This window comes from Coregonus clupeaformis, chromosome 1 (assembly GCF_020615455.1).
Source record: "Coregonus clupeaformis isolate EN_2021a chromosome 1, ASM2061545v1, whole genome shotgun sequence".
Lineage (NCBI taxonomy): Eukaryota > Metazoa > Chordata > Actinopteri > Salmoniformes > Salmonidae > Coregonus > Coregonus clupeaformis.
In genome coordinates, this window is record NC_059192.1 from 12,392,847 (window position 1) to 12,415,509 (window position 22,663).

The following is a 22,663-nucleotide window of genomic DNA, read 5'->3' on the forward strand; positions in this document are numbered from 1 at the left end:
GCAGAAATCAGAGGGGGGGCTGATCTCAAGACCTGTGGGGGTGGGGGTCACAGAGGTGAACTCCAGGACTACTATGAGCTGTCAATTACTACTGACACCCAATCAAATTCCTCTGAAGTAGAGATCTCTAATTGCATGGACCGACCCCGCTCACCGGGGTATCTGACTCTTTCTGATAGAGAAAGAACGGGGTAAAGAGAGAGAGAGAGCGTTGGTTAGAAAGAGAGTTCGACAAAGTATTAGGCAGTATAGTGTATTAGTTTGTGTTAGAATGTATTAGAGAATGTTATTGTTGAAATGTAGATCGTGGCTACATGAACTAGGCCATTATTATGTAATGTCTGAAATGAGTTTTCCTGCTCTTGGTATGCCTGTAGATGTAGTGGATGTTCTGCCTTATTATTTGAATTCATTACATTTATAACGTTATTCATGTGCGTTGGATTTACGTTCTCGTGACCATTCATGATCTTAGTCAGCTATAAATAATACTATTTGACAGTCAGATAAAATTCTACTTTGGTAATATAAAAATGAGAAATAGTCTGATTATGGGTCCTGTTGAGGATATGTTTGAACACACACGCACATGCACACACACACGCACACACACACACAAGCACACATAGGGAAGTAGGGCAGAGGATTAGGAGAAGGTAGAAGGGGTCAGAGGGAGGTTAGAAGAGGGGAGGGCAAAAGGGGGAGATGGAGGAAGAAGAAGAAGAAGGTTGAGAAGAAAAGAGGAGGGGAAGAGGAGGGGAAGGGTCATGAGACTGACATCACATGTGGAAACAGAACTAGAGAAAGAGAAAGAAAGAAAGACTGATAAAGATATCGCCCTTTGTTTATAGTCTCTCCATTCATTATCTCCATCCATCTCTTCATCCCTCTTCCTACTCATTCTCTCTCTCTCTCTCTCTCTCTCTCTCTCTCTCTCTCTCTCTCTCTCTCTCTCTCTCTCTCTCTCTCTCTCTCTCTCTCTCTCTCTCTCTCTCTCTCTCTCTCTCTCTCTCTCTCTCTCTCTCTCTCTCCCTGTCTCTTTCTGTCTCTCTCTCTCTGTCTCCAGGCTGTTTTCCCTGTGATCGTGTGTCTGTAGAGATCTATAGAACAGACTGGATTACTTTATTGCCCTCTAGGGAGTGTTCCCATACAGTCACGATCAAACTGCAAACACACACATGAGCAGGCATGCCCACACACACACACACACACACACACACACACACACACACACACACACACACACGCACGCACGCACACACACACACACACACACACACACACACACACACTCATTCTGAAATAGAGTGTAATCAGTCTGATACAGAATGTATTCAGACCCCTTTCCTTTTTCCATATTTTTATACGTTACAGCCTTATTCTAAAATTGATTACATTTTTAAAAAATCCTCATCAATCTACACACAATACCCCATATGAACGAAGCAAAAACAGGTTTTTAAAATGTTTAGCACATTACAAAAATTACAATAAAAATGAAATACCTTATTTACATAAGTATTCAGACCCTTTGCTATGAGACTCGAAATTGACCTTAGGTGCATCCTGTTTCCATTGATCATCCTTGAGATGTTTCTACAACTTCATTGGAGTCCACCTGTGGTAAATTCCATTGATTGGACATTATTTGGAATGGCATACACCTGTCTATATAAGGTCCCACAGTTGACAGTGCATGTCAGAGCAAAAACCAAGCCATGAGGTCGAAATAATTGTCCGTAGAGCTCCGAGACAGGATTGTGTTGAGACACAGATCTGGGGAAGGGTACCAAAAAATGTCTGCAGCATTGAAGGTCCCCAAGAACACATTGGCCTCCATCATTCTTAAATAGAAGATGTTTGGAACCACCAAGACTCTTCCTAGATATGGGCGCCCGGCCAAACTGCGCAATCGGCGGAGAAGGGCCTTACAGAGCTCCAGAGTTCCTCTGTGGAGATGGGAGAACCTTCCAGAAGGACAACCATCTCTGCAGCACTCCACCAATCAGGCCTTTATGGTAGAGTGGCCAGAAGAAAGCCACTCCTTAGTAAAAGGCACATGACAGCCTACTTGGAGTTTGCCAAAAGGCACCTAAAGGACTCAGACCATGAGAAACAAGATTCTCTGGTCTGATGAAACCAAGCTTGAACTCAATGGGCCTGAATGCCAAGCGTCACGTCTGGAGGAAACCTGGCACCATCATGGGGGTGCCACAGGGTTCAATTCTTGGGCCGACTCTTTTCTCTGTGTATATCAATGACGTCGCTCTTGCTGCTGGTGACTCTCAGATCCACCTCTACGCAGACGACACCATTTTGTATACATCTGGCCCTTCATTGGACACTGTGTTAACAAACCTCCAAACGAGCTTCAATTCCATACAACACTCCTTCAGTAGCCTCCAACTGCTCTTAAACACTAGTAAAACTAAATGCATGCTCTTCAACCGAACGCTGCTTGCACCCGCCCACCCGACTAGAATCACTACTCTAGACGGGTCTGACCTAGAGTATGTGGACAACTACAAATATCTAGGTGTCTGGTTAGACTGTAAACTCTCCTTCCAGACTCACATTAAGAATCTCCAATCCAAAGTTAAATCTAGAATCGGTTTCCTATTTCGCAACAAAGCCTCCTTCACTCATGCTGCCAAACATGCCCTCGTAAAACTGACTATCCTACCGATCCTTGACTTCGGCGATGTCATTTACAAAATAGCCTCCAACACTCTACTCAGCAAATTGGATGTTGTCTATCACAGTGCCATCCGTTTTGTCTCCAAAGCCCCATATAATACCCACCACTGTGACCTGTACGCTCTTGTTGGCTGGTCCTCACTACATATTCGTCGCCAAACCCACTGGCTCCAGGCCATCTATAAATCACTGCTAGGCAAATCCCCGCCTTATCTTAGCTCATTGGTCACCATAGCAACACCCACCCGTAGTCTGCGCTCCAGCGGGTATATCTCACTGGTCATCCCCAAAGCCAACACCTCCTTTGGCCGCAATTCCTTCCAGTTCTCTGCTGCCAATGACTGGAACAAATTGCAAAAATCTCTGAAGCTGGAGACACTTATCTCCCTCACTAACTTTAAGCATCAGTTGTCAGAGCACCTTACCGATCACTGCACCTGTACACAGCCCATCTGAAATTAGCCCGCCCAACTACCTCATCCCTATATTGTTATTTATTTTGCTCATTTGTACCCCAGTATCTCTATTTGCACACCATCTCTTGCACATCATTCCAGTGTTATTACTAAATTGTAATTATTTTGCACTATAGCCTATTTTATTGCCTTACCTCCATAACTTGCTAAATTTGCACACTGTATATTATATGTATTTCTGTTGTATTTTTGACTTTGTTTGGTTTTACCCCATATGTAACTCTGTGTTGTTGTTTTTATCGCACTGCTTTGCTTTATCTTGGCCAGATCGCAGTTGTAAATGAGAACTTGTTCTCAACTGGTTTACCTGGTTAAATAAAGGTGAAATAAAAAAATAAAAAAATAACAGTGAAGCATGGTGGTGGCAGCATCATGCTGTGGGGATGTTTTTCAGTGGCAGAGACTGTGAGACTAGTCTGGATCGAGGGAAAGATGAATGTACAGAGAGATCCTTGATGAAAACCTGCTCCAGAGCGCTCAGGACCTCAGTCTGGAGCGAAGGTTCACCTTGCAACAGGACAACGATCCTAAGCAAACAGCCAAGACAACACAGGAGTGGCTTTAGGACAAGTCTCTGAATGTCCTTGAGTGGCCCAGCCAGAGCCCAGATTAGAACCTGATCGAACATCTCTAGAGAGACCTGAAAATAGCTGTGCAGCAACGCTCCCCATCCAATCTGACAGAGCTTGAGAGAATCTGCAGAGAGGAATGGGAGAAAATCCCCAAATACAGGTGTGCCAAGCTTTTAGCGTCATACCCAAGAAGACTCGAGGCTGTAATCGCTGCCAAAGGTGCTTCAACAAACTACTGAGTAAAGGGTCTGAATACTTATAAAAATGTGATATTTCTCTTTTTTATTTTTTATAGATTTGCTCAAATTTCTACAAACCTGTTTTTGCTTTGTCATTATGGAGTACTGTGTGTAGATTGATGAGAGAAAAATGTAGAATAAGGCTGTAAAGCAACAGAATGTGAAAAAAGTTAAGGTGTCTGAATACTATCCGAATGCACTGTACAATCCGAATGGCAATGCTATTAGATCAAGTTGATTCATGACTGTGTCTCAATCACTTGTAGACAAATGCAGGCACACATACAGTCGTGGTCAAAAGTTTTGAGAATGACACAAATACTAATTTTCACAAAGTCTGCTACCTCAGTTTTGATGCTGGCAATTTGCATATACTCCAGAATGTCATGAAGAGTGATCAGATGAATTGCAATTAATTGCAATGTCCCTCTTTGCAATGATAATTAACTTAATCACAACAAAAACATTTCCACTGCATTTCAGCCCTGCCACAAAAGGACCAGCTGCCATCATGTCAGTGATTCTCTCGTTAACACAGGTGAGAGTGTTGACGAGGACAAGGCTGGAGATCACTCTGTCATGCTGATTGAGTTAGAATAACAGACTGTAAGCATTAAAAGGAGGGTGGTGCTTGAAATCATTGTTCTTCCTCTGTTAACCATGGTTACCTGCAAGGAAACACGTGCCGTCATCATTGCTTTGCACAAAAAGTGCTTCACAGTCAAGGATTTTGCTGCTAGTAACATTGCACCTAAATCAACCATTTATCAGATCATCAAGAACTTCAAGGACAGAGGTTCAATTGTTGTGAGAAGGTGTCATGGCGCCCAAGAAAGTCCAGCAAGCGCCAGGACCGTCTCCTAAAGTTGATTCAGCTGCGGGATCGGGGCACCACCAGTGCAGAGCTTGCTCAGGAATGGCAGCAGGCAGGTGTGAGTGCATCTGCACGCACAGTGAGGCGAAGACTTTTGGAGGATGGCCTGGTGTCAAAAAGGGCAGCAAAGAAGTCACTTCTCTCCAGGAAAAACATCAGGGACAGACTGATATTCTGCAAAAGGTACAGGGATTAGACTGCTGAGGACTGGGGTAAAGTCATTTTCTCTGATGAATCCCCTTTCCGATTGTTTGGGCCATCCGGAAAACACCTTGTCCGGAGAAGACAAGGTGAGCGCTACCATCAGTCCTGTGTCATGCCAACAGTAAAGCATCCTGAGACCATTCATGTATGGGGTTGCTTCTCAGCCAAGGGAGTGGGCTCACTCACAATTTTGTCTAAGAACACAGCCATGAATAAAGAATGGTACCAACACATCCTCCGAGAGCAACTTCTCCCAACCATCCAAGAACAGTTTGGTGACGAACAATGCATTTTCCAGCATGATGGAGCACCTTTCCATAAGGCAAAAGTGATAAGTCAGTTAGGATGTGGCACATTGACAGCATGCCAGGGCGGATTGCAGAGGTCTTGAAAAAGAAGGGTCAACACTGCAAATATTGACTCTTTGCATAAACTTATGGAATGCTTGTAATTATACTTCAGTATACCATAGTAACATCTGACAAGAATATGTCATAACACTGAAGCAGTGAACTTTGTGTCATTCTCAAAACTTTTGACCACGACTGTTGAAGTCGGAAGTTTACATACACCTTAGCCAAATACATTTAAACTCAGTTTTTCACAATTCCTGACATTTAATCCTAGTAAAAAATTCCCTGTCTTAGGTCAGTTAGGATCACCACTTTATTTTAAGAATGTGAAATGTCAGAATAATAGTAGAAACAATTATTTCTTTCAGCTTTTATTTCTTTCTTCACATTCCCAGTGAGTCAGAAGTTTACATACACTCAATTAGTATTTGGCAGCATTGCCTTTAAATTGTTTAACTTGGGTCAAACGTTTCGGGTAGCCTTCCACATGCTTCCCACAATAAGTTGGGTGAATTTTGGCCCATTCCTCCTGACAGAGCTGGTGTAACAGAGTCAGGTTTGTAGTCCTCCTTGCTCGCACACGCTTTTTCAGTTCTGTCCACACATTTTCTATAGGATTGAGGTCAGGGCTTTGTGATGGCCACTACAATACCTTGACTTTGTTGTCCTTAAGCAATTTTGCCACAACTTTGGAAGTATGCTTGGGGTCATTGTCCATTTGGAAGACCCATTTGCGACCAAGCTTTAACTTCCTGACTGATGTCTTGAGATGTTGCTTCAATATATCCACATAATTTTCTTTCCTCATGATGCTATCTATTTTGTGAAGTGCACCAGTCACTCCTGCAGCAAAGCACCCCCACAGCATGATGCTGCCACCACCCCTGTGCTTCACGGTTGGGATGGTGTTCTTCGGCTTGCAAGGCACCCCCTTTTTCCTCCAAACATAACGATGGTCATTATGGCCAAACAGTTATATTTTTGTTTCATCAGACCAGAGGACATTTCTCCAAAAAGTACAATCTTTGTCCCCATGTGCAGTTGCAAACCGTAGTCTGGCTTGGTCCTTTGCTGTTGGTCCTTTGCTGTTGTTCTGGGATTGATTTGCACTTTTCGCATCAAAGTACGTTCATCTCTAGGAGACAGAACGCGTCTCCTTCCTGAGCGGTATGATGGCTGCGTGGTCCCATGGTGTTTATACTTGCATACTATTGTTTGTACAGATGAACGTGGTACCTTCAGGTGTTTGGAAATTGCTCCCAAGGATGAACCAGACTTGTGGAGGTCTACAATTTTTTTTCTGAGGTCTTGGCTGATTTATTTTGATTTTCACATGATGTCAAGCAAAGAGGCACTGAGTTTGAAGGTAGGCCTAGAAATACATCCACAGGTACACCTCCAATTGACTCAAATGATGTCAATTAGCCTAACAGAAGCTTCTAAAGCCATGACATCATTTTCTGGAATTTTCCAAGCTGTTTAAAGGCACAGTCAACTTAGTGTATGTAAACTTCTGACCCACTGGAATTGTGATACAGTGAATTATAAGTGAAACAATTGTTGGAAAAATTACTTGTGTCATGCACAAAGTAGATGTCCTAACCGACTTGCTAAAACTATAGTTTGTTAACAAGAAATGTGTGGAGTGGTTAAAAAACAAGTTTTAATGACTCCAACCTAAGTGTCTGTAAACTTTCGGCTTCAACTGTATATTGACTATGTCCGTCCTAACTCGCCTATTAATGTCTTAATCAAAAATTACGGAATGCCTCTTATCCGCTCGTCGTCCCCTTATGCCATAGTTTGTACATCTCAATTGTCAGTGGAAACCATATTTGTTTAAGCCAGTCAGCCATATCAGCTATGTTTTTTTTTTAAGGCAGTAAATGAGGCTGAATTAACTTTCGCTGCCAGACAAGGCTCCGCTGATAGCCAGGTGTAGCAGTGGTAAGGTGTTGGGACTGCTGTTGGGACTCTGCTGTTGGGACAGCTTTATGTCGAGCCCTAACAGTGTGGGCACCGTTGTCACTGTTATAGTGCAATTAATGTATTGTTAAGTGTTGTGTTGTGTTGTGTAGTGGCTTTTCTGGCATGCATCTGAATCAAATATTTTGAGTTTGCCCACCAAGATTGACATGCTAAAATCGCCACTGCGTATGATAAGGACAGATATGATCTGATGGGAACTCTAATGTTCTCTCCGGTTTAAGTCATGACACACACTTTGGGGCAGCCCAATGCCTACCAATGCAAAATCTGCCATTACCCTACCAATGATGGCCTGGGGTTGAGTTCAGTGCCAGTATCCTCTCTAGCAGCGGACGAGAAGAATAAAACCCAACTAGTGAACTGCTACGACCAGCCATCTGTCTAACAGGAAAACAGGATTTTTCTGGTCCACGGTGCTGGCAGGGAGGTCATGCCACATGGAGAGAGGGAGGGAGGCATGAAGGAAGGGAGGGAGGGAGAAAGAGAGGAGAGGAGAGCGTTCCTAAGCAGCATTAGATTTAGGAGAGACAGGGATTACCAGCAGGACGAGAAGACGAGAGCTCTCTGTTTTATCAGAATTATCACTAATCCAACCCTATTCGTGCTACAGCATCACTCCCACACAAACAAACACATCTAACGATTGGACACTCCCAAGAGCACTTGATAGAACTGACAACAGGTGGGAGCTAAAGTGCTTTTCTGAGAGAGAGAGAGAGAGAGAGAGAGAGAGAGAGAGAGAGAGAGAGAGAGAGAGAGAGAGAGAGAGAGAGAGAGAGAGAGAGAGAGAGAGAGAGAGAGAGAAAGAAAGAAAGAGAGAGAACGAGAGAAAAAGAGAGAGAGAGAGAGAGAGAGAGAGAGAGAGAGAGAGAGAGAGAGAGAGAGAGAGAGAGAGAGAGAGAGAGAGAGAGAGAGAGAGAGAGAGAGAGAGAATTACATAATCTGCACAGGTTCTGTCAGACCTGGACCCTGATAGTTAACCTAAACAAAAGGCCCAGATATCAGGATCACAAAAACTATTCTACTTGGACACAGTTCTATTAGAACACACCAAAAAACTACACGCATCTATGACTAAATATCAGTCTGTCACATGTTTGTGACCGAGCTGAGAGACAAAGCAAGAAGAGCATTCTATGCCATTAAAATAAACATTAAAAATCAAACTTCCAATTAGGATCTGGCTCAAAAAGTTTCAGTCAGTTATAGAACCAATTGCTATATATGGCAGCGAAGTTTGGGGTCCACTCTCCAATAATGAATTTACCAAATGGAACAAACATCCAATCGAAATACTGCATGCTGAGTTTTGCAAGAGTGTATTGTAAAGAAAAACTCTGTTCACTAACGCAAACCAACCGTGTAGAGCATCAGGCCCATCCAAATTATCACTGAGCAAGAAAATATATATATCACCTATTGGAAAGACACCACAAAAAAATCTAAACTTCAATGCTATTTGGCTCCAAACAGACAGTACATGGTGGCAGACTACAGATGTAGGATCTTAATTTGAGCCAGTTTGTGACAGCAGGAAAATAATCCCGCAGCAACAAGAAATGTGAATTATTATGTGGATCACATTTTTATAAGGGAAAATAAAGTCTGACATTTCAAAGTGGAAATTACAAACTTCAGAAGCCTTTGTAAACCTCAAATACACTACGAGTTTAAAATGTCCTGCATTGCAGGAAAGTTCTCCAGCAACATTGTGATCAAATTAAGATCCTACATCTGTATATGACCACTGTGACTGATGGAAAACACTGATTATGTACAGACTCAGTGAGCACAGCTTGGCCATAGAGATGTGCTCACTCTGCTCCCAGAGAGAGGTAGAATTGCATTTCCTATTACACTGTGACAAATACACAATTAGGGGTAAGTGCATTGCTCAAGGACAAATCAACAGATCTTTTAACCTACTCAGCTCAGAATTCAAACCAGCAACCTTCCGGTTACTGGCCCCACACTCTTAACCACTAGGGTATCTGCTGCCCAGACCAAAGATAATATTTTCCAAAATTCTAATTCATTACAAAGAATTTGCAACTATAAAATATAAAGAAAACATCTAATATTTATTGGGTGAAAAATATGTGGCCTAATGTTGCAAAGGGAGGGTATATTAATGGTAACTTTCTAAGTTTACCAGTAAACTAAACTTTCACGTTTTTTATTTTGTATTTTATCACATGACATCTAGTGGCCTTTTTTGTTACTTCATTATAACTGTAATTATCTCTGGCCCTCTGTGTGGCTTTATCACATATAAAATAATTGAATAAGATAGTTTTTTAATTAAAATAAATACAAGCTGTAAAACATTATCCTAAATATAAACCATCATCTTAGTGAACACCATTTGTGTTTAATATGAGGGTTTCAGCATTAAATATCCTTTATATATTTTTTACACACTTTTTATTTTACTATGTCTTTGTTGACTCCAAACTGGTGGCAGTTGTGGAAAATAGTCAAAAGTAAATAGTTGAAAATGTCAGTGTTGATTAGATGCTTTTTTCATTAATTAGGCTATTTTCTCTTGAACCACATGGTCTGTCTACTAACACAGATATAATAAAAAAAATTGTACTATAGGATATATATATATTTTTAAAAGTTATTGATGTATAAATTACCAAAGTTACCATATACTACATAACCAAATGTATGTGGACACCTGCTCATCGAACATCTCATTCCAAAAACATGGGCATTAATATGGAGTTGGTCCCCCCTTTGCTGCTATAACAGCCTCCACTCTTCTGGAAAGGCTTTCCACTAGATGTTGGAACATTGCTGCAGGGACTTGCTTCCATTCAGCCACAAGAGCATTAGTGAGGTCAGGCACTGATGTTGGGCAATTAGGCCTGCCTCGATGGGGTTGAGGTCAGGGCTCTGTGCAGGCCAGTCAAGTTCTTCCACACCGATCTCAACTAACCATTTCTGTATGGATCTTGCTTTGTGCACGGGGGCATTGTCATGCTGAAACAGGAAAGGGCCTTCCCTAAACTGTTGCCACAAAGTTGGAAGCACAGAATCGTCTAGAACCATGAAAAACAGCCCCAGACCACTATTCTTCCTCCATCAAACTTTACAGTTGGCACTATGCATTCGGGAAGGAAGCATTCTCCTGGCATCCACCAAACTCAGATTCTTCCATCGGACTGCCAGATGGTGAAGCGTGATTCATCACTCCAGAGAACTTGTTTCCACTGCTCCAGAGTCCAATGGCGGTGAGCTTTACACCACTCCAGCCGACGCTTGGCATTGCGCATGGTGATATTAGGCTTGTGTTCGGTTGCTCGGCCATGGAAACCCATTTCATGAAGCTCCCGACGAACAGTTCTTGTGCTGACGTTGCTTCCAAAGGCAGTTTGGAACTCGGTCCTGTTCTGTGAGCTTGTGTGGCCTACCACTTCGTGACTGAGCCGTTGCTGATCCTAGACGTTTCCACTTCACAATAACAGCACTTAAAGTTGACCGGTGCAGCACTAGTAGGGCAGAAATTTGACGAACTGACTTGTTGGAAAGGTGGCATCCTATGACGATGCTATGTTGAAAGTCACTGAGCTCTACAGTAAGGCCATTCTACTGCCAATGTTTGTCTACGGAGATTGCATGGTTGTGTGCTCAATTTTATACACCTGTCAGCAACGGGTGTGGCTGAAATAGCCAAATCCACTAATTTGAAGGGATGTCCACAAACTTTTGTATATATACGTTGCCATAGATTACCTGTTAATTACCAAAATGACTGAACATTCTAGTAACTTTGGTAAATAACCTGTAGTTTTGCAATTCTATGCCTGCCACAACTGAGGGACAGCCGGTGAAAAGTACAATCTAACAATAGTATTTGCGATTCTGTTTTGTTTTGCCTTTCATAATAAGCATGCACCCATTAAGAAAATTGAAAAATTGTATGGTTGAGAGGGATGAGGCAAAAGGAATGGCAAATAAGTCTGGCTGCACAACCGATTGGCAAAAGTACTGGAAATGGACAAATCATTTGACTAAAGTGAATGAAAAGAAGAAGAAACTATACTATGAAACAAAGATAAATGACATAAAGAACGACAGTAAAAAGCTTTGGAGCACCTTAAGTGAAATTCTGGTCAAAAACACAAACTCTGCTCCATCATGCATTGAATCAGATGGCTCAATCATCACAAAACCCACTGATATTTCCAATTACTTTAATACTTTTTTTCATTGGCAAGATTAGCTAACTTAAAGAACAGAGGATGTTCTTTCATGTAAGCCTCTCCAACAAAAAGTGTTGTCAGGTGCCACAAAGAGGGACCTCGGAAAATTACAATTGTCTCAGAACAGGGCAGCACAGCTGGCCCTTAAATGTACACGGAGAGCTAACATTAAATCTCTCATGGCTCAAAGTGGAGGAGAGATTGACTTCAACACCACTTGATTTTGTAAGAAGTGTTGACATGCTGAATGCACCGAGGTGTCTGTTTAAACTACTAGCACACAGCTCGACACCTATGCATACCCCACAAGACATGCCACCAAAGGTCTCTTCACAATCCCCAAGTCAAGAACAGACTATGGGAGGCGCACAGTACTACATAGAGCCATGGCTACATGGAACTCTATTCCACATACGGTAACTGATGCAAGCAGTAGAATCAGATTTTTTTTTTAAACATAAAAATACACCTTATGGAACAGTGGGGATTTTAAAGAGACACACACACGGCTTTTGTATTGTAGATATGTGGTAGTAGAGTAGTACCCTGAGGGAACACATACATTATTTTGTAGTCATTTAGCAGACGCTCTTATCCAGAGCGACATACAGGAGCAATTTGGGTTAAGTGCCTTGCATAAGGGTACATCGACAGATTTTTCACCTAGTTGGCTCAGGGATTAGAACCAGCGACCTTCTGGTTACTGGCACAACGCTCTTACCCACTAAGCTACCTGCCGCTACCATGTGTTGTGAATAGTGTTATGAAATGTAATGTCATGAAATATTTTAAATTGTATATAACTGCCTTAATGTTGCTAGAACCCAGGAATAGTAGCTGCTGCCTTGGCAGCTGCTAATGGGGATCCTTAATAAATAAATACAAATACCATGCCATGTGGCATTTCAGTCATGTTAAAGGTCCAGAACAGTCAAAATCATTTTTTTTCATGAAATTGGATGATATTAGGATGAAACCAGATCAAAGTAAGACTGTCAAAGTATGAAAAATGACTGTTGCTTCTACATTGATAAAGTTTCATCATAAAGTTACTGGTCCCCTCCCCCAAGTCAAACACTTTAATTCAGGAGGCGGGATGGAGGCAGGATTATTAAGGAATACATGCCAACCAGAAAATTCACACAAACTTCTTGGCATCATTGATAGTCATGATATATGAACATTGTCTGACAGTGAATATATATATTCAATGAAAATTACCCAGACCTCACCCTGTAAAGTTTCAACTAACATTGTCCAAGATGATCTAGCTAGCTAGTTTGATAAACAGTGCTGACAATTCCATTTGGGCAAGCTAGCTAAATTATATAGCCAACATTTTATCTAAATTGATGCTGTTACAATAACCATACAGGATAAACAAATAATTTGTGAAACCATGATATGATGTACAGTGAGGGAAAAAAGTATTTGATCCCCTGCTGATTTTGTACGTTTGCCCACTGACAAAGAAATGATCAGTCTAAAATTTTAATGGTAGGTTTATTTGAACAGTGAGAGACAGAATAACAACAAAAAAATCCAGAAAAACGCAAGTCAAAAATGTTATAAATTGATTTGCATTTTAATGAGGGAAATAAGTATTTGACCCCTCTGCAAAACATGACTTAGTACTTGGTGGCAAAACCCTTGTTGGCAATCACAGAGGTCAGACGTTTCTTGTAGTTGGCCACCAGGTTTGCACACATCTCAGGAGGGATTTTGTCCCACTCCTCTTTGCAGATCTTCTCCAAGTCATTAAGGTTTCGAGGCTGACGTTTGGCAACTCGAACTTTCAGCTCCCTCCACAGATTTTCTATGGGATTAAGGTCTGGAGACTGGCTAGGCCACTCCAGGACCTTAATGTGCTTCTTCTTGAGCCACTCCTTTGTTGCCTTGGCTGTGTGTTTTGGGTCATTGTCATGCTGGAATACCCATCCACGACCCATTTTCAATGCCCTGGCTGAGGGAAGGAGGTTCTCACCCAAGATTTGACGGTACATGGCCCCGTCCATCGTCTCTTTGATGCGGTGAAGTTGTTCTGTCCCCTTAGCAGAAAAACACCCCCAAAGCATAATGTTTCCACCTCCATGTTTGACGGTGGGGATGGTGTTCTTGGGGTCATAGGCAGCATTCCTCCTCCTCCAAACACAGCGAGTTGAGTTGATGCCAAAGAGCTCAATTTTGGTCTCATCTGAACACAACACTTTCACCCAGTTCTCCTCTGAATCATTCAGATGTTCATTGGCAAACTTCAGACGGGCATGTATATGTGTTTTCTTGAGCAGGGGGACCTTGCGGGCGCTGCATGATTTCAGTCCTTCACGGCGTAGTGTGTTACCAATTGTTTTCTTGGTGACTATGGTCCCAGCTGCCTTGAGATCATTGACAAGATCCTCCCGTGTAGTTCTGGGCTGATTTCTCACCGTTCTCATGATCATTGCAACTCCACGAGGTGAGATCTTGCATGGCACCCCAGGCCAAGGGAGATTGACAGTCTTTTGTGTTTCTTCCATTTGCGAATAATCGCACCAACTGTTGTCACCTTCTCACCAAGCTGCTTGTCAATGGTCTTGTAGCCCATTCCAGCCTTGTGTAGGTCTACAATCTTGTCCCTGTCATCCTTGGAGAGATCTTTGGTCTTGGCCATGGTGGAGAGTTTGGAATCTGATTGATTGATTGCTTCTGTGGACAGGTGTCTTTTATACAGGTAACAAACTGAGATTAGGAGCACTCCCTTTAAGAGTGTGCTCCTAATCTCAGCTCGTTACCTGTATAAAAGACACCTGGGAGCCAGAAATCTTTCTGATTGAGAGGGGGTCAAATACTTATTTCCCTCATTAAAATGCAAATCAATTTATACGTTTTTTGACATGCGTTTTTCTGGATTTTTTGTTGTTGTTATTCAGTCTCTCACTGTTCAAATAAACCTACCATTAAAATTATAGACTGATCATTTCAAATACAAATACTTTTTTCCCTCATTGTATGACAGGATTGGATGTTGCATGCAATTTCAATGTTGTTTGAGTTGCTTTGTGCATCAGCAAATTTGCTTGAGGTAATTTTACTGCAACACTGCACACTGCGTCCATGTTGCTTAACATAGGCATTTTCATTGAACCACCAGTCAAGGTGAACTCCCCGCCACCTCAGCATACTAGCTCCCCGCCCACTCCGACTTCCTGGAAGTTTGACATGAGAGAACATTTTTAGTCTGAAAAAATATGGGTGATGTTTTAGTCACTCAAAAGGCTATTTTACATGGGAATCAGAATGACTGTTCAGGACCTTTAAAACTAACCTACAACTATTACTTTTATTTATTTATTTATTATCATTATTATTGTTGTTTTTGCTGTTATTGTTAATATCATTATCACTACTACTACTACTACTACTACTACTACTACTACTACTACTACCACTACTACTACTACTACTACTACTACTACTACTACTACTACTGCTACTACTACGACTACTACTACTACTATTACTTTATACTGTTAGTCCGACCATTGTTGTTATATGTGTACTTTGACAATGTAAGTTATTTAACTTGTCATGAAAATAGTCTATTGAATTGAATTGAGAGGAGAGGGAAATCCAGTGTAACCTAGTGTAACCCACATAATATCTACCTCTCTGCAAAGGGTACAATCTAAAGGAAGTTTGTTCTGAAATGTCTGTCCTATATCTGAGAGATACAGTGGCTTCCGAAAGTATTCACCCCCCCTTGGCATTTTGTTGCCTTACAACCTGGAATTAAAATGGATTGTTTTGGGGTTTATATCATTTGATTTACACCACAGGCATACCACTTTGAAGATGCAAAATATTTTTTCTTGTGAAACAAACAAGAAATAAGACCAAAAATAAATAAACTTGTAATAAGCATGCATAACTATTCACTTTGTAGAGCCACCTTTCACAGCAATTACAGCTGCAAGTCTCTTGGGGTATGTCTCTATAAGCTTGGCACATCTAGCCACTGGGATTTTTGCCCATTCTTCAAGGCAAAACTGCTCCAGCTCCTTCAAGTTGGATGGGTTCTGCTGGTGTACAGCAATCTTTAAGTCATACCACAGATTCTCAATTGGATTGAGGTCTGGGCTTTGACTAGGCCATTCCAAGACATTTAAATGTTTTCCCTTAAACCACTCGAGTGTTGCTTTAGCAGTATGCTTAGGGTCATTGTCCTGCTGGAAGGTGAACCTCCGTCCCAGTCTCAAATCTCTGGAAGACTGAAACAGGTTTCCCTCAAGAATTACCAGGTCCACCCATGGCTGCTCCTCTGCCCAGTCATGTGAAATCCATAGATTAGGGCCTAATGAATTTATTTCAATTAACTGACTTCCTTATATGAACTGTAACTCAGTAAAAATTTTGAAATTGTTGCATGTTGCGTTTTATATATATTTTTCAGTATACTTTGTAGGCCGTTTGGACGCTACAGACGTTTTGGTGAAAAGACCGATTTTCGAGATTTCTCATGGTCTGACAAACACCGCTCTAGCTCTGCCACCTCTCACTGCAGATGCGGAAGGGCAATATCGGCAGATTGAGACGCAGCCCATTAAATAAATATATATACAGTGGGGGAAAAAAGTATTTAGTCAGCCACCAATTGTGCAAGTTCTCCCACTTAAAAAGATGAGAGAGGCCTGTAATTTTCATCACATTGTAGGATTTTTAATGAATTTATTTGCAAATTATGGTGGAAAATAAGTATTTGGTCAATAAAAAAAGTTTCTCAATACTTTGTTATACAGTGATCCCTCGCCACTTCGCGGTTCACTTATCGCGGATTCGCTATTTCGCGGATTTTCATAATGCATTTTTTTTTTTTGGTGCATTGTGCTCTGCATTCTGATTCGCTAAAAACTCACTCCCGCTTCTTGTATCAAAACATGCTACGAATTGTGCTATCATTTTGTCGTCTCGTGCAGTTATGTGTACGTACATAAAACAGCTTGGCAAATTTACATTAAGTTGGCCAAATTATCTTGTAATTTCGAACATCTCCTAAACCCATAATGTCGCACTAAAACGGCCTGGACCGACAAAAGCACCTGCGGATGGGCCCAAACGGCGGAAGATGCTACCTATCTCAGATAAAGTTAAACTTCTGGACATGCTAAGGGAAGGTAAAAGCTATGCAGCCGTTGCTCGCCATTACGGAATCAATGAATCTTCCGTTCGTTACATAAAGAAGGAGGAAAAAAACATAAGGACGACAGCAGCAGTCAATTTTAATACGAATGCAAAAAGGGTTGTAACTGTCCGCAACAAGACCATGGTACGGATGGAGACGGCATTAGCTCTGTGGACTAATGACTGCAGGAAAAAAAACATAACCCTGGATACAAACGTTATCTGCACAAAAGCGAGAATGCTGTATGAAAACTTTGCTGTCAGTGACGGGGAAGAGGGAGAGGATGCCGGGCCCTCAGCAAGTGCTGCTGATACAGTGGGAGAGGATGCCAGGCCCCCAGCAAGTGCTGCTGACAAAGTGCCAAGCGCATTTAATGCAAGCAAGGGCTGGTTTGAAAAGTTTAAGAAACGCTTTGGATTTAAAAATGTTTGTCTGCACGGTGAGATGGCGTCTGCGGATACCGCTGAGGCAGAAGCCTTCGTGAACAATAAATTCAAGGCGATCATTGAGGAGGGGGGATATAAGCCCGAACAAGTTTTTAACATGGATGAGACTGCCTTATTTTGGAAACGAATGCCCTCCCGCACCTTCATCATGCAGGAAGAAGCCAAAGCCCCAGGATTTAAAGTTCACAAAGACCGTTTGACCCTGGCTATGTGCGGAAATGCCGAGGTTTCATGATTAAACCGGGGCTGATTTACAGGTCTAAAAATCCCAGGGCGCTGAAAAACAAAAATAAGGATGATTTGCCTGTTTACTGGATGTACAATGCAAAGGCTTGGATGACAAAAGCGCTCAATCTGGATTGGTTCAAAAACTGTTTCATCCCGGAGGTCAAGTGTTATTTGAGAGGAAAGGGACTGGACTTTAAAGTGCTTCTGCTCCTTGACAACGCCCGGAGGTCACGGTAATGATTTGGCATATGATGGTGTGCAAATCGAATTTCTGCCGCCAAACACTACATCCCTGATTCAGCCCATGGACCAAGGAGTCATCCGTGCTTTCAAGGCTCTCTATACGCGCAACACCCTGCAACATCTTGTTGACGCTTATGGACTCGGATCAAGATTTCTCACTGAAGGACTACTGGCGTGGATACACCATCGCATCGTGTCTCTAAAACATTCAGAGGGCCATTCAGGAAATGAAAACGGAAACTCTGAAGGCCTGCTGGAAAAAACTATGGCCAGAGGCAGTGCAAAACGCAACCGGAGGCTCGCTTGACGAGGTCCACCACTCTGCCGTAGAAACAGCTGTGAATCTGGCTAAACAGATTGGAGGAGACGGCTTTAATGACATGAGTCCGGATGACATAAACGCCCTGATTGATGGAGACGCACAGCCGCTGACCGATGCAGAGCTGGCAGAAATGACAAAGCCACAAAGCGACGATGAAAGACAAGAGGGAGAAGAGGACACGAGAGATGAGGAGGAAGGACTAACGCTTGGTCGCTTAGCAACCATGGTGCGAATGGCCACTGAACTTAAGCGAGTAGCTGAGGAATGGGACCCTTTGATGAGCCGTTCGTTACAGTTCTCCAACGTAATCGATGGTGGCATGTCGGTGTACAAGGATCTTTTTGCAAAGAAGAAAAAAGAGCGACAACAGCTGCCTATCACTATGTTCTTCTCCCGAACAAACACACCTGCACCGCGGGCTTCAGAAGAAGAGAACACTGCAGAGCGCAGTCAGGATGCAGCGGCCCAGTCTGAAGAGCAGTGAAACGGCCTACACGTGAGTCACTGTATTTGTATACATGTAATAGTTGCTAATTGTAAAAAAAAAAAAGTTTTCTATTTCGCGGATTTCACTTATCGCGGGTCATTTTCGGAACGTAACCCCCGCGATAAACGAGGGATTACTGTATACTCTTTGTTGGCAATGACACAGGTCAAACGTTTTCTGTAAGTCTTCACAAGGTTTTCACACACTGTTGCTGGTATTTTGGCCCATTCCTCCATGCAGATCTCATCTAGAGCAGTGATGTTTTGGGGCTGTCGCTGGGCAACACAGACTTTCAACTCCCTCCAAAGATTTTCTATGGGGTTGAGATCTGGAGACTGGCTAGGCCACTCCAGGACCTTGAAATGCTTCTTACGAAGCCACTCCTTCGTTGCCCGGGCGGTGTGTTTGGGATCATTGTCATGCTGAAAGACCCAGCCACGTTTCATCTTCAATGCCCTTGCTGATGGAAGGAGGTTTTCACTCAAAATTTCACGATACATGGCCCCATTCATTCTTTCCTTTACACGGATCAGTCGTCCTGGTCCCTTTGCAGAAAAACAGCCCCAAAGCATGATGTTTCCACCCCCATGCTTCACAGTAGGTATGGTGTTCTTTGGATGCAACTCAGCATTCTTTGTCCTCCAAACACGACGAGTTGAGTTTTTACCAAAAAGTTATATTCTATTTTGGTTTCATCTGACCATATGACATTCTCCCAATCCTCTTCTGGATCATCCAAATGCACTCTAGCAAACTTCAGACGGGCCTGGACATGTACTGGCTTAAGCAGGGGGACACGTCTGGCACTGCAGGATTTGAGTCCCTGGCAGCGTAGTGTGTTACTGATGGTAGGCTTTGTTACTTTGGTCCCAGCTCTCTGCAGGTCATTCACTAGGTCCCCCCGTGTGGTTCTGGGATTTTTGCTCACCGTTCTTGTGATCATTTTGACCCCACAGGGTGAGATCTTGCATGGAGCCCCAGATCGAGGGAGATTATCAGTGGTCTTGTAGGTCTTCCATTTCCTAATAATTGCTCCCACAGTTGATTTCTTCAAACCAAGCTGCTTACCTATTGCAGATTCAGTCTTCCCAGCCTGGTGCAGGTCTACAATTTTGTTTCTGGTGTCCTTTGACAGCTCTTTGGTCTTGGCCATGGTGGAGTTTGGAGTGTGACTGTTTGAGGTTGTGGACAGGTGTCTTTTATACTGATAACAAGTTCAAACAGGTGCCATTAATACAGGTAACGAGTGGAGGACAGAGGAGCCTCTTAAAGAAGAAGTTACAGGTCTGTGAGAGCCAGAAATCTTGCTTGTTTGTAGGTGACCAAATACTTATTTTCCACCATAATTTGCAAATAAATTCATAAAAAATCCTACAATGTGATTTTCTGGATTTTTTTCTTCTCAATTTGTCTGTCATAGTTGACGTGTACCTATGATGAAAATTACAGGCCTCTATCATCTTTTTAAGTGGGAGAACTTGCACAATTGGTGGCTGACTAAATACTTTTTTTCCCCACTGTATCTCTAGCTTAAACAGGAGGATTTTGATAGGGATTTTTTTCGGGCTTGCGGATATTTTAGGCCAAGGGTTAATAGAATTTAGCCTGACGTATTCTGAGATTCCTACAGAGGTCACACACGCACAACATTTCGCTCTCTTTTTTTATCTGTATCTAGAGCCCAGAGCAACCGACAGAAAGTGAAAGAAAAACATTAGAAACTATAAGTGAATTCCTTTTATTGAGAAATTCTACTTAGATAACTTTTTGCTTTGAAGTATCCGTTCTAGAACAGGTCTTTGTCCAAGAGTGTTAATTGGTTTCCATGTTTTTGTCAAAAATAAGATCTCTGGTGAGTGGAATTTTTCCTTTGAGTCAAGCGAAACTGTTTTGGCTAATGTTAGCGAACTAGCTTCACTGCTATTTAAAAGGGTAATTACACTGTTGAAGCCCATGTGTGTCTTGCATTCAATTGTATATACATATTTGAGATGTGTGATAACTTTAAACCAATCGGAGAAAGTGTTTTGAACCAATTTATGGTTGAATGTGTTAGCTAATGTTAGCGAGTGGGCGCTATGCTAACCACTAACACGACCATAGGTTTATATGGAGATTTTGTTAGCCCCATGCTAACCCTGGTACCAATTGTGATATGGTGTAAGCTAGCTACTCTAACCATTATGCACAGCACTTATGGTGAATGTTTCATTCTTTGAACATTTTCCTATGAACTAGAATGAAAGTGTGGATTGTAGAGAAATATAGATTATAATTGAAATGCAACCACTATACGCAGTTTATATATGAATGCATATATATATCCCCTTGAACTTTGTGGAACAATCGAACTGAGAGATGGCGAGCTACCAACACCTGTGCGGTTGGTGTGACGGCACCCATCATGCGATCAGTTTGTCTGCCTTCAACGTCGAGGGAAAAGGAGCGAAATCTGACACCCATCATTCAGCTAAGCAATTGACAGCTCAAAAACACTACCCAGGTATATGAACATTCACATTTTTATTTTGGCCAATTGAATTCTTGTAACCACTTTTATTTTTCTATTCCGTTGTTGTATTGTCATGTAGATGTAATGTAGATGTATTGTGATGTAGATGTATTGTGATGTAGATGTAGATGTAATGTAGATGTATTGTGATGTAGATGTAATGTAGATGTATTGTGATGTAGATGTAATGTAGATGTAATGTAGATGTATTGTGATGTAGATGTAATGTAGATGTATTGTGATGTAGATGTAATGTAGATGTATTGTGATGTAGATGTAATGTAGATGTATTGTGATGTAGATGTAATGTAGATGTATTGTGATGTAGATGTAATGTAGATGTATTGTGATGTAGATGTAGATGTAATGTAGATGTATTGTGATGTAGATGTAATGTAGATGTATTGTGATGTAGATGTAATGTAGATGTAATGTAGATGTAGATGTAATGTAGATGTATTGTGATGTAGATGTAATGTAGATGTATTGTGATGTAGATGTAATGTAGATGTAATGTAGATGTATTGTGATGTAGATGTAATGTAGATGTATTGTGATGTAGATGTAATGTAGATGTATTGTGATGTAGATGTAATGTAGATGTATTGTGATGTAGATGTAATGTAGATGTATTGTGATGTAGATGTAATGTAGATGTATTGTGATGTAGATGTAATGTAGATGTATTGTGATGTAGATGTAATTTGTAGATGTATTGTGATGTAGATGTATTGTAGATGTATTGTGATGTAGATGTAATGTAGATGTATTGTGATGTAGATGTAATGTAGATGTATTGTGATGTAGATGTATTGTAGATGTATTGTGATGTAGATGTAATGTAGATGTATTGTGATGTAGATGTAATGTAGATGTATTGTGATGTAGATGTATTACTTGTGAGATTTGATATTTGACTCTTGATCTTTGAATAACTTGATGTTTTGATCTTTGACGATTCCACTAGTGAATGAATATGCCGGTTTAGGTTCTTCTATTTTAACGGTTTGCTTCATGTCTCATGAATCCTCCTTGAGCTAACCTATGCTTGACTAAGAGTATTGTAGCCCATTTGCGCATTCAGATGAGATAAGAGTATTTCACTAATTGTACATTTCATGTCCTTTACACATTGAGTAGACATTGCTTTTCTATAGACAAACATACACACACATCAGTGGAGGCTGCCGAGTGGAGAACGGCTCATAATAATGGCTGGAATTGAGTGAATGGAATGGCATCAAACACATGTAAACCATGTTTGATGTTGTTGATACCTTTCCACTTATTCCACTCCAGCCATTACCACGTGCCCGTCCTCCCCAATTAAGGTGCCACCAACATCCTGTGAAATACATACACTGAGTGTACCGAACATTAAGAACAACTTGCTAATATTGAGTTGCACCCTCCCCTTTTGCCCTTAGAACAGCCTCAATTCGTCGGTGCATGGACTCCACAAGGTGTTGAAAGCGTTCCACAGTGATGCTGGCCCATATTGTTGCCAATGCTTCCCACAGTCGTGTCAAGTTGGCTGGATGTCCTTTGGGTGGTGGACCATTCTTGATACACACAGGAAGTTGTTGAGGGTGAAAAACCCAGCAGCGTTGCAGTTCTTGACAAAAACCGTATGGCATCTACTACCATACCCC